General features: G+C 37.1%; 1 protein-coding gene across 4 annotated transcripts in view; it reads left to right on the forward strand.

Annotated features, from left to right (window-relative positions):
- The window catches only part of LOC132393219 (zinc finger and BTB domain-containing protein 20-like), a 351170-nt gene that overhangs the window by 45297 nt on the left and 292653 nt on the right, over nucleotides 1–13220 (forward strand). The window contains exon 1 of one of the 4 annotated variants that reach the window (XM_059968198.1): nucleotides 2203–2541. The exons of 2 other annotated variants lie outside the window; for them this stretch is intronic. The gene's annotated coding sequence lies outside the window, so the exon portion shown is untranslated. Of the gene's footprint in view, nucleotides 1–2202; nucleotides 2542–13220 lie in introns of those variants that run through there. One more of the 4 variants, XM_059968200.1, reaches the window with a different exon arrangement.

Genomic DNA, 13220 nt, shown 5'->3' on the forward strand with positions numbered 1-13220 from the left:
GTGTGCAGTAAAGGTGCTTCAGTTGTTGTGAAAATACATCTGTATCTGGAAGGTCCGTATCCTAGCAAAAACTGCACCGTGAATGCAAAGGAACACTGTAAGCAACTCCACGAAAAGGTTTTTGAAAAGCACAAGTCAGGAGATGGATACAAGGAAATTTCCAAGTCACTGAATACCCCTTGGAATACAGTTAAGTCAATCATCAAGAAATGGAAAGAATATGGCACAGCTGTAAATCTGCCTAGAACAGGCTGTCCTCAAACATTGAGTGTCCATGCAAGTAAGGAACTAGGGAAGGAGTAATAAGCTTCAGTGGCTGAGATGGGAGAGACTGAGCATATAGCAACTGTTGCCCAGGTGCTTCACCAGTCACAGTTTTATGGAAGAGTGGCGCTGTTGAGAAAATCTCTCATGAAATATCATCTAGTGTTTGCCAAAAGGCTTGTGGGAGACTGATGTTAGTTGGAAGAGGATTCAATCGTGGGATTAAACCAAAATTAAGCTTTTTTGCCATCAGACTAAACACTTTGTGGGGATGAATGCACCAAAATGCAGGGAAATCATGGAGGAAAACCTGTTGCAATCTGAAAGAGAACTGCAACTTGGGAGAAGATTTGTTTTCCAGCTAGACAATGACCCCAAACATAAAGTCAAAACTACAGCAGAATGGCTTAAAAAGAACAAAGTTAATGTCCAGGAGTGACCAAGTCAGAGTCCAGATCTCAATCCAATTGAGAATTTGTGGCTGGACTTGAAAAGGGCTGTTTGCTTGCAATCCCCATGCAATCTGACAGACCTTGAGCAGTTTTATCAAGAAAAATGTGGAAAAATTGCTGTGTCGAGATGTGCAAAGCTGATTTGACACGTAACCACACAGACTCAATTGTTGCCAAACTTCATCTACGAAATAGTGACTTGAAGGGAATGAGTAATTATGCAATCAATTATTTTATGTTTAATAATTTTAATAAATTTAGACCAATTTATAGAAATTTGATTTCACTTTGACACAAGTTTTTTCTGTTGACCAGTGTCAAAAAAGCCAAATTAAATCCACTGATTCAATGTTGTCAAACTATAAAACATGAAAAAACAGAGTTGGGGGGGTGGGGTTGGGGGTGAATACTTTTTATAGGCACTGTATTTTAACTGCATTTTCACAGTTTGTTATCATCTATGCTGTTGCTCTTTCATTGATCTGGTTTACAGTTGCTGTTCGATAGATTTGCTGAGTATGCCTGTAAGAAAATGAATTTTATGGTTGTATGTGGTGTCATGTATGTACTCTGATAAATTGTACTTTTACTTTTGGGTTTCAAACCCTAAGTCTAATCTGTTACCCAGGCTATCTACTCGCCTCAGGTTTGTTTCTTTTGAAGCTCATATGCATATACAATTTTTGCTGCTTCCCAGAGTTTCATTTCTCAAATGTTTTTTGAACAAGCTTCTTACAAAACACCTTTATTTTAAAATGACTCCCTTGCTCATTCTAATTGTCCATGATCTCCAAAGCATTGCCTTGTACTTGCCTTATCCAGTTTCTTATACTGGATTCCAAGTGGAATGCTCCAAACTGTCTCTTGATACTTTCTGAACAATTAGTGTGAATATAACATCCATTCTTTGCTGTAGTATCTTCTCTCCCACTTGCTTTTTATGATTATTTTTAAACTGTACTGATTGTCTTTTCCTCCATTTCCTGTCTGAAACACACGTTTGATCTTCTGTCCAGTAGCTCTATAAAAGATTTTGTTAAAGATTTCTGTAAAAGATTTTGCTGTTTTACTGTATAAATTGATTTTAAAAAGTTAGTATTTTTAAAACTATGGGTAATAATTTAAAATATCATGCAGATATTTTTGTGAGTTTAACTGCATTGCTGAATGTAAATCCAATCAGCAATTTCCCCTTTTAACCTACTCACTACAACTCATGATGTACTAAAGAGTAAATATTATTCAAACATCTTAAACATATCAATTTGAAAATGAAACTGTATTTGCAGTCATGGTTTGAAAACAAGAGATTCTTGTTACACAGAAACAATAATTCCATGCTCATGCTTTTAAGCTTTAGATGTCAGTGAGATTGCTGCCTTGAATAAAGGGGGAGAAAAAAGATGCTGTGTTCCACTAGCATTCTGTGTGTGTTGGATGAACAGGAATTGCATTTGAAGCCCAAAGCTTCAGAACTCTAATCTGGCAGGAGCACTGTAGTAGAAATCGAGGCATTGATGCTTTGCTACAATTTTAAAGGGTTAATGAATGTGTAAGCAAAGAGCAAAAATAAATACTTGGAAATCTAGTGGAGAAAAACAGAAAATGTGGGAAATAGACTGATCAACATCTGTGGTGAGAATAATAGAGAATATTTCTGTGCAATAATCAGACCTCAGAATCAATCCCATGTTATCGCTCACAGGCATTCAGGACCAAACCAGACCAACCCTTGTTTTCCCTTTTACGGATCCTTCCTGAGAGCATGAGCTTGTAGAGTCCTTGAATGTGAGTCCATAGGTTTTGGAAACAATTCAGTGTTGAGGTAAGAAAAGTTATCCATACTGGTTCAGGACCCTTGTGGTTGAACAATAATAACCGTTCTTGAATTTGGTGGTGTGGCATCTAAGGCTTCAGTACCTCCTTCCTGATGGCACTCATGAAAAGAAAGTTTTGCCTGGATGGTGGGCATCGTTGATTATGGTTGCTGCTTTCTTGTGGCATTGCTCCTTGTAGATATGTTCAATGGTGGGGAGGACTTTTTCTGTGATGGCCTGGGCTATATCCACTACTTTTGGTAGACTTTTAGGTTCTTGGGCATTTGTGTTTCCATACCAGGCTGTGATGCAACCAGTCAAGGTGCTCGCTATTGTGTTCCTACAGAAATTTATCAAAGTTTTAGATGACATAATGAGTGTGCTCAAATTTCTAAAAGTAGAGGCTCTGCTGTGCCTTTTTTGTAGTATCTCTTAGGTGCTAGTCCCAGGACAGATCCTTTGAAATGATAAAGCCAAGGAATTTAAAGTTACTATCCCTTTCCAACTCCTACAAAATCTTGAATATGTTTAACCATGCCAGCCATGATAAGTAAGTTTAAGTCTTGCTATTTTCATAAATCAGTGTATTAGAGCAGTTTTATTTGACCCAACAAGAGTTTTCAGCTTAAGATATGTACTAACTCTGATGCTGCAAAAACTTTGGATGGAAGTGATGGGCTAAGTTATCTCCCGTGTATTGTAATTGTAAACCATTTGGTGAATGGCAATCTGTGAATGCAATCTACCCCAGTGTAAAATTTCTATAATGTATACAGTTGCAAGAAAAAGTTTATGAATCCTTTGCAACTACCTGGTTTTTTGCACTAATTTCTCATAAAATGTGGTATGATTTTCATCTAAGTCACAATAATAGATGAGTACATTTTGCCTAAACTATTAACACAAATAATTGTGCTATTTCTTGTCAATATTGAGTATACCATTTAACCAATCGCAGTCTAGGTTCAAAAAAGTTTGTGAACCCTTGGGGTAATGCCTTCTACAAAAGCTACTTGTAGGTGCAGGTTGTAGAGGTGCCTTGCCCAAAATATTAAAAAAAAAGGCACTAAGATTACTGATGGAGCCTGCCCATCTCATGAAGGATCTCTTTTTTGTGCACCATACCTCGATCAAAGCAACTTTCAGAGGACCTTAGAAGAATTTTAGAGATGCATGAAGCTAGAAAAGGCTATAAAAGCATTTCTAAAGACCTGAGTGTTCATCAGTATACTGTAAGAGAAATTGTCTACAGTAAGAGAAATTGTCTAGAAATGTAGGAAATTCATTACTGTTGCTACTCTGCCTCTGAGTGGGCATCCAGCAGAGAATCACCAGGAGCACAATGTACAATGCTGAAGGGAGTGAAAAAGAACCCAAGGGTAACAGCAAAAGACCTGCAGAAATCTTTAGAACTTGCTAAAGTCTCTGATCATGTGTCAACTATGAAAAAGGCACTGAACAAGAATGGTGTCAATGGAAGGAAACCACTGCTACCCCCCAAAAAATAAACATTGCTGTATGTCTCAAGTTGGCAAAAGACCACCTGGATGCTCCACAATGTTTCTGGGACAAAATTATGTGGACAGATGAAACAAAAGTTGAACTTTTTGGTGGAAATACACACCACCTCGTTTGAAGAAAAAAGGGTACCCTATACCAACACCAAAACCTCATCCGAACTGTGAAGTATGCTGGAAGGAGTACAGTATCATGGTTTGGGGTTGCTCTGCTGCCTCAGGGCCTGGAAAGCTTGTAATCGTTGAGGGACAATGAATTCAAAATTGTTTCAAGATAGTTTACAGGAGAATGTAGGAGTAACAGTCTATCACCTGAAGATAAATAGAAATTGGTTGATGCAACAAGACAATGATCTAAAACACAACAACATTAACAACAGAAATTAACAACAGAATGGTTTGAAAAGAGAAAAAAAAAATCATGATTTGGAATAGCCGGATCAGAGTCTGGACTTAATCCAATTGAGGTGCTGCTGCATGACCTGAAGAGGTTTGATCATGCAAGGTATCCCAGAAATATTGATGAGCTGAAACAGTTTTGTTTGGAGAAATGGTCTAAAATTCCTCCTCACTATTGTGAAAGTCTGATCAGCAGCAACAGGAAATGTTTAGTGGAGGTTATTGCTGCGAAAGGAGGTTCTGGGTTCACATATATTTTCTAGCCTAGACTGTGAATGATTGAACAATGTGTTCAATAAAGACATGGAAAGTACAATTGTTTGTGTTATTAGTTTAGGCAAGTTTTGTTTGTCTATTATTGTGCGTAGATGAAGATCATACCACATTTTATGAGTAACTATTGCAGAAAGCTGAGTAATTACAAAGGGTTCACAAACTTTCTTATAACTGTATGCAAAACATTTTATAATGTTGAATTCCCTGAAGTATATTTAAATCAAGCTGTTGTTCACCTTGTGGTATTTTTGTTTATATTTGCATATATTTGCCTAAATGTTGTTTCACTGGTTTAAAAAAAAATGAAGTGGTTACTATCAAAATTTAGTTATTGTCAGTGCAGAGTAAAGCAAAGTAATGATGTAATCAGAAGTTAATTTTACTACAGCATCTTGTATTCATGCACTGACTTTAATATAAGAAAATGATATCAGGAGGTACTGCAAATGAGAAACTAGACAATAGAAGCATTGACAAAAATAATTAAAACCCCTCCAAGGTTTCTTAATATTTGTATGATAAAACAATTGATCAAGTAATGTGATTTAAAAAAAAAAGAAAATAAGTTAGTATAGCTAAGTATATGCTGTCAAGAAAAAAGACAAGTTTTATTTGCTAATTGCATGAATAGAGTTGTATTCTGGTGAATTACTGGTAATCATGTGAGAAATGCCATTGTTGCATGAGCCAATTGTGCTAGAATATTTGAATGAAAATGACCGTTCCTAAAGATTATTGTGCAAGAAAAACCTGGACCAAATAAATAAACCACATTTGACTTATAAAAGAAACTTGATTTGAAACATTGTCAGTCTACCAATTTTACATTGCATTGAATTCTAGCAAATGAGAAGATAATGGCAGTTAGAAAGTAGTCTACTCTTAGTAAGTGTAGATTGCTAAAACATCAAAGATTAATTTAGATACTTCTATGATAAATCCATTATAGTTTAAGTAGGTGAAAATTTTTGAAGTAAGTGCAAGTGAATTGAAATGGTTTTCTGTGAACTGCTATAGGCTGGACACACTGAATTACCTTTAAAATTAAAATAAGTAACAACTATTTTAACATTAAAAGCAGTAATGCACAACTGATTTAAAAACAAATCAAAAATGCTGGAATTCTGAAGTCCGGGCAGAATATGGAAGAAGAATCTGTTTGCATTTCAGGTCAATGATCTTTCATAAGAATTACTGATATCTTGTGTGCAAAAGCAATTAGAATTGGAAGCCCTTTCATACAAATTTTTTTTTTACAGAGTGTGAGGTGTCTCAAATGCGCTGCTTGAAGTGGGGGTAAAAGCAGATACATTAGAAGCACATGAGTGTGAGGAAAATGTAAGGTTATGAACATTGTATAGGCAGAGGGGATTAGTTAGGTTGCCCATTTGATTACTAATTTAATTGGATATTATGGGATGAAGATCCTTTTCCTGTGCTGTACTGTTCTGTATTCTAAGAGGCATAGATTGATTAACTAGCCAGAGACTTTTATGAAGGGGCATAATTTTAAGGTAATTGGAAGTAGATATAAGGGATGTCAGAGGTAGATTTTTGCACAGAATGGTGGTAGAGGGCGATACATTATGTGCATTTAAATAACACTTGACACATGAATGATAGAAAAATGGAGGGCTATGTAGGAAAGAAGGCTTAGATTTATCTTAGTTGGTTAACAGGGCAGTACAACGTTGTGGGCCAAAGGACCTGTACTGTGCTGCAGTGTTCTATGATCTTTAAGACCTCCCCGGGTTATGACTGTCTTAAAAGGGGGAACAGCCTACCTGGGGGAAGCAGCAGTGGCTATGCCTCTGGCACAGAGTCTGGTGCTGTGGCTCAGAACAGTAGGGAAGGGAAGTGGAAGGCAGTATTGATAGGGGACTCTATAGTTAGGGGGTCAGACAAGCGATTCTGTGGATGCAAAAAGAAACTCGGATGGTAGTTTGCTTCCCAGGGTCCTGGATGTTTCAGATTGCGTCCAAGATATCCTCCGGTGAGAGGGAGAACAGCCAGAGGTCGTGGTATATATTGGTACCAATGACAGGTAGGAAAAGGGAAGAGGTCCCTGGAAAGAGAGAACAGGGAATTAGGGAGGAAGTTGAGAAGCAAGACCTCAAATGTAGTAATCTCGGGATTACTGTCTGTGCCACGCGGCAGAATAGGAATAGAGTGAGGTGGAGGATAAATGCATGGCTGAGCGATTGGGGCTGGGATTCAGAATTCTGGATCATTGGGACCTCTTTTGGGGCAGGTGTGACCTGTACAAAAAAGACGGGTTGCACTTGAATCTCAGGGGGACCAACATCCTGGCAGGGAAGTTTGCTAAGGCTACTGGGGAGAGTTTTAGCTAGAACTGTTGGGGGGTGGGAACTAAGCTGAAGAGACTGGGGAAGAGGAGGTTGGCTCACAAATAGAGAAAGCTTGTAGACAGTGCGAGAGGGAGGATGGGCAGGTGATAGAGGAGGGACGCACTCAGACCAAAGGTTTAAGATGTGTCTATTTAAATGCAAGGAGTGTTGTTAACAAAGCGGATGAGCTTAGAGTGTGGATCAGTACTTGGAGATATGATGTGATGGCCAGCACAGAGACTTGGATGGCTCAGGGACAGGAATGGTAAAGTGCTGGGCTTTAGACATTTCAGAAAGGACAGGGAAGGAAGCAAAGGAGGTGGGGGCATAGCACTGTTGATAACAGATAGTGTCACGGCTGCAGAAAAGGTGGACTCCATGGAGGGATTGTCTACGGAGTCTCTGTGGGTGGAGGTTAGGAACAGGAAGGGGTTAGGAACAGGAAGGGGTCAGTAACTTCACTGGGTGTATTTTATAGGCTGCCCAATAGTAACAGGAGCAGATAGGGAAATAGATCCTGGAAAGGTGTTACAATAACAGAGTTGTCGTGATAGGAAATTTTAATTTCCCAAATATCGATTGGATCTCCCTAGAGCAAGTGGTTTAGATGGGGTGGAATTTGTTAGGTGTGTTCAGGAAGGTTTCTTGACACAATCTGTAGATAAGTTTACAAGAGGAGAGGCTGTACTTGATTTGGTATTGGGAAATGAACCTGGTCAGGTGTCAGATCTCTCAGAGGGAGAGCATTTTGAAGATAGTGATCATAATTCTGTCTCCTTTACAATAGCATTGGGGAGAGATATGAACAGACAAGTTAGAAAAGTGTTTAATTGGAATGAGGCTATCAGGCAGGAAATTGGAGGCTTAAATTGGAAACATATGTTCTCAAGGGAAAGTATGGAAGAAATGTAGCAAATGTTCAGGGGATATTTGTGTGGAGTTCTGTGTAGGTACATTCCAATGAGACAGGGAAGCTATGGTAGGGTACAGGAACCGTGGTGCACAAAGGCTGTAATAAATCTAGTCAAGAAGAAAAGAAAAGCTTACAAAAGGTTCAGAGAACTAGGTACTGTTAGAGATCTAGAAGATTATAAGGTTAATAGGAAGGAGCTTAAGAAGGAAACTAGGAGAGCCAGAAGGGGCCATGAGAAGGCCTTAACGGGCAGGATTAAGGAAAACCCCAAGGCATTCTACAAGTATGTGAAGAGCAAGAGGACAAGACGTGGAAGAATAGGACCTATCAAGTGTGACAGTGGGGAAAGTGTGTTTGAAACCAGAGGAAATAGCGGAGGTACTAAATGAATACTTCAGTATTCACTATGGAAAAGGATCTTGGTGATTGTACTGATGACTTACAGCAGATTGAAAAGCTTGAGCATGTGGATATTAAGAAAGAGGATGTGCTGAAGCTTTTGGAAAGCATCAAGTTGGGTAAGTCGCCGGGAGCGGATGAGATGTGCCCAGGCCACTGTGGGAGGTGAGGGAGGAGATTGCTGAGCCTCTGGCAATAATCTTTGTTTGCATCATCTTTTTTTTTCTTTCTTTATCAATCATTTTATTAGTTAAATAAGAAGTTATATATATAAACAAGAGGAGAATTATCACAAATATCTATATCAATAACAGTTCGAATAAAAGGAAAATGAACATTATCAAGATCAAACGAAGTACAAACCCCATTTCCAGAAATGTTGGGATATTTTCCAAAATGCAATAAAAACAAAAATCTGTGAAATGTTAATTCAAGTGAACCTTTATTTAACTGACAAAAGTACAAAGAAAAGATTTTCAGTAGTTTTACTGACCAACTTAATTGTATTTTGTAAATATACACAAATTTAGAATTTGATGGCTGCAACACACTCAACAAAAGTTGGGACAGAGGCATGTTTACCATTGTGTTAGATCACCTTTCCTTTTAATAACTCTTTTTAATCGTTTTGGAACTGAGGATACTAATTGTAGTAGATTTGTAATTGGAAATTTTGTCCATTCTTGCTTGATATCAGACTTCAGCTGCTCAACAGTCTGTGGTCTCCGTTGTCTGATTCTCCTCTTCATGATGCTCCATACATTTTCAATAGGAGATAGATCTGGACTGGTAGCACTCCAGTCAAGCACGCGCACTCTGTGTCTACAAAGCCACACTGTTGTAGCCCATGCAGAATGTGGTCTGGCATTGTCCTGCTGAAATAAGCATGGACGTCCCGGGAAGAGACGTCGCCTTGATGGCAACATATGTCTGTCTAAAATCCTAATATACGCCTCAGAGTGAATGGTACCTTCACATACATGCAACTCACCCATGCCGTGGGCACTGATGCATCCCCATACCATCACAGATGCTGGCTTTTGTACCTTTCCCTGATAACAATCAGGATGGCCATTTTCATCTTTGGCACGGAGAACTCGATGCCCATTTTTTAAGAAAACTAGCTGAAATGTGGACTCACCTGACCACAGCACACGATTCCACAGTCTTTCGGTCCATCTGAGATGAGCTCGGGCCCAGAGAACTCGCCGGCGTTTCTGCATAGAGTTGATGTATGGGCTCCTCCTTGCGTAATACAGTTTCAAGTTGCATTTCCAGATGCAGCGACAGACTGTGTTAAGTGATAATGGTTTTCTGAAGTACTCCTGAGCCCAGGTAGCTATAATTGTCATAATAGCATGACTGTTTCTTAAGCAGTGCCGCCTGAGGGCTCGAAGATTACACGCATTCAACAGTGGTTTCCGACCTTGCCGTTTATGCACTGAGATGTCTCTGAATTCTCTGAATCTTTTCACAATATTATGTACTGTAGATGCTGAAAGACCTAAATTCTCTGCAATCTTGCGTTGATAACTGTTCCTTTTGAACTGACTAACAATTCTCTCACGAATTTTGGCACAAAGGGGTAAGCCACAACCCATCCTTGCTTGCAAAGACTGAGCCTTTGATGGACGCTACTTTTATACCCATTCATGATACCTCACCTGCTACCAATTAGCCTGCTTAATGTGGAGTCTTCCAAACTGGTGTTACTTGAATATTCTGTGGACTTTCCAATCTCATTTTAACTCTGTCCCAACTTTTGTTGAGTGTGATGCAGCCATCAAATTCTAAATTTGTGTATAGTTACAAAATACAATTAAGTTGGTCTGTAAACATATTGAAAATCTTTTCTTTGTACTTTTGTCAGTTAAATAAAGGTTCACATGAATTAACATATCACAGATTTTTAGTTTTTATTGCATTTTGGAAAATATCCCAACTTTTCTGGAAATGGGGTTTGTATTAATCAAATAGTATATAGTAAAGCGAAAGGTAATTGATTCTCCTCTTATCCATAAAAAGAAAAAAAGATAAAGAAACTGTTATAATTGACATAAACAGGAAAAACAAAACCAAAACCCACAAAAAAGAAAAAAGAACTGGGCAGCTCAAACTGAGAGTGAAAGCCAAAAAAACAAGGAAAATATTTCTGATCAAATCCAAAACTTCAAAAAGTTATCTGGAAGGGCCATAACTCAGAGCATATGAAAATATTGAATAAAACGTCGCCAAGTTTCCTCAAATTTAGAAAATGTATCAAATGTCTGACTTCATATTTTCTCTAAACGTAAACAGGACATAATGGAGGTAAGCCAATGAATAACAGTAGGTGGATCAGAATCCTTCTATTTAAGCAAAATGGCTCTCCTAGCCAATTTAGTTGTAAAAGCTATCATCCGTTGAGTGGAAGCAGGAATATCTCCTGCTTCCAAAGGAATGATCCCAAAAATTGCTGTAAGTTTGGTTGTAGATCAAAATTCAGAACCTTTCACAAAGTTTTGAAGACTTCATTCCAAAAATTATCTAACTTGCTACAAGACCAGAATATATGTGTTAAAGTAGCCAACTCAATATTACATCTATTACAAATAGGATTAATATTAGAAAAAATACAGGCTAATTTGTCCTTTGACATATGCGCCCAATGCACTACTTTGAAATGTATCAAGGAGTGACAGGTACAAATAGAGGAGGTATTTACCAAATGAAAAATTTTATCCCATTGTTTATCTAAAAGTGACTCTCAAAAGTCAAGTTCCCACGCAGCTTTAATTTTATTATAAGATAACTTACGCAAGTTCAATAACCATTTATGTATTATAGCTATCAGTCCTTTTTGAAATGGTTTGACCTGGCAAAAAAAGTAATATTGGGTGAATAAGCCAAAGAAAATTTGGCAGTAAATTACTTAGAAAATTCCTAATTTGTAAATATCTAAAGAAGTATACATTAGTAGGTCATATTTATCCAATAACTGAGTGAAAGACATTAGAGAAATTACCCAAGAACAAATCTAAAAAAGTTACTACTCCTTTGGTTTTCCAAATTAAAAAGGTCTGATCAAAAATTGAAGGTTTAAAAAAATAATTAAGATGGATTTTACTAGAAAGAAGAAAGTTATTAAAATCAAAGGATCTATGAAATTGAAACCAGATTCTTAATGTATGTTTAATAATAGGATTAAAATCTCGCCTACCGAACTTAGCAAAAAAGGAAGGAGAGCTCCCAATAAAGAGGCCAAAGAATACCCCTTCACTGAGTTTTTCTCCAAATCCTCCCATAAGGGACAATCACATATATCGGAAAAATGAATCCAGAAAGCGATATAACGAATGTTAATTGCCCAGTAGTTAAATCTAAAGTTTGGCAAAGCCATACCATCATACTTTTTTAATTTCTGCAATAAAAGTTTTACTCAATCTAGGATTTTTATTATTCCAAAGGGGAAATGAAAATTTTAGAGTCTATTCTATCAAAAAACAGCTTAGGGATAAAAGAGGGGATTGCTTGGAATACATAAAAAAAACTTTGGTAATACTGTCATTTTAATAGCATTAACACGGCCAATTAATGAAAATGTCATAGGAGACCATTTAGAAATTACTTGCTGCGTATACACAATTAATGGAAGAATGTTATATTTATACAGGTTGTTAAAATTTTTGGTAATTTTAATACTGAGATAAATAATGTTATTTTTAGGAATACGAAAAGGAAATTGATCATATTGATCAAAATAATTGTTAATAGGAAATAACTTACTTTAATTTATATCCAGAAGAACTACTAAATTCAGAAAATATAGCTAGCAAAGCAGGAATCGATTTCTTAGGATCTGAAATATAAACTAACAAGCCATCTGCATACAACAAAACCTTATGCACCTTATCTCCTTTCTTAATACCTAAAGCCTTATTGGAGTTCTGATGAGCAATTGCGAGAGGTTCTAGAGCTAAATTAAATTGCAGCGGACTGAGAGGGCAACCCTGCCGGGTACTTCTATATGTTAAAATAAGATTTTTGATTATTAGTTATAACTGCCGCCAAAGGGGCTTGATAAATCAATTTAATCCAAGATATAAAGTATAGACCAAAGTTAAATCTTTCTAAAACCTGAAATAACTAGGGCCATTCTACCCTGTCAAAGACTTTTTCTGCATCAAGAGAAACAACACATTCAAATTCTTTAGATGGAGAGGAATTAATGATACTCAGTGATCTCTGAATCTTAAAATAACCTTAGGTAAAACGTCTCAAGCCTGTTAGCCAAGATCTTAGAAAGAATTTTGGAATCAACACTTAATAAAGAAATTGGTCTGTAAGAGGCACAGTCAAATAAATCTTTTCCTTTTTTAGGAATTAATGAAATTGATGCCTCATAATAAGTTTTCGGGAGGGTTCAAGAAAATATAGATTCAGTGAAAATTTGGCATAGACGAGGTGTAAGAATATCTGTAAATGTCTTAAAAAAATTCTACTGTAAATCTATCCAGTCTCAGAGCTTTAACTGATTGAAAAGAAGATATAACTCTTACTATTTCCTCTCGATTAATGGGTGCATCTAAAGTATTCATATCTTGGGTAGAAATTTGGGGTATATTCAATCTTTCCAGAAATTCATTCATAGAAGTGGCGTTGTCTCAAAAATCAGATTTATAAAGATTAAAGTAAAAGTCCAAAAAAACCTTATTAATTTCCGGACTGTCAGATGTTTCCGTTCTATCAGATCCTTGTACTTTCAAAATCTGCCTCCTAGCCATAGTTGTTTTGAGTTGAGCAGTTAACAGTTTACCTGATTTATCCCCACATATATAAAATAGACTTCTCGATTT

This window comes from Hypanus sabinus, chromosome 4 (genome assembly GCF_030144855.1).
Source record: "Hypanus sabinus isolate sHypSab1 chromosome 4, sHypSab1.hap1, whole genome shotgun sequence".
In the NCBI taxonomy this organism is placed as follows: Eukaryota; Metazoa; Chordata; class Chondrichthyes; order Myliobatiformes; family Dasyatidae; genus Hypanus; species Hypanus sabinus.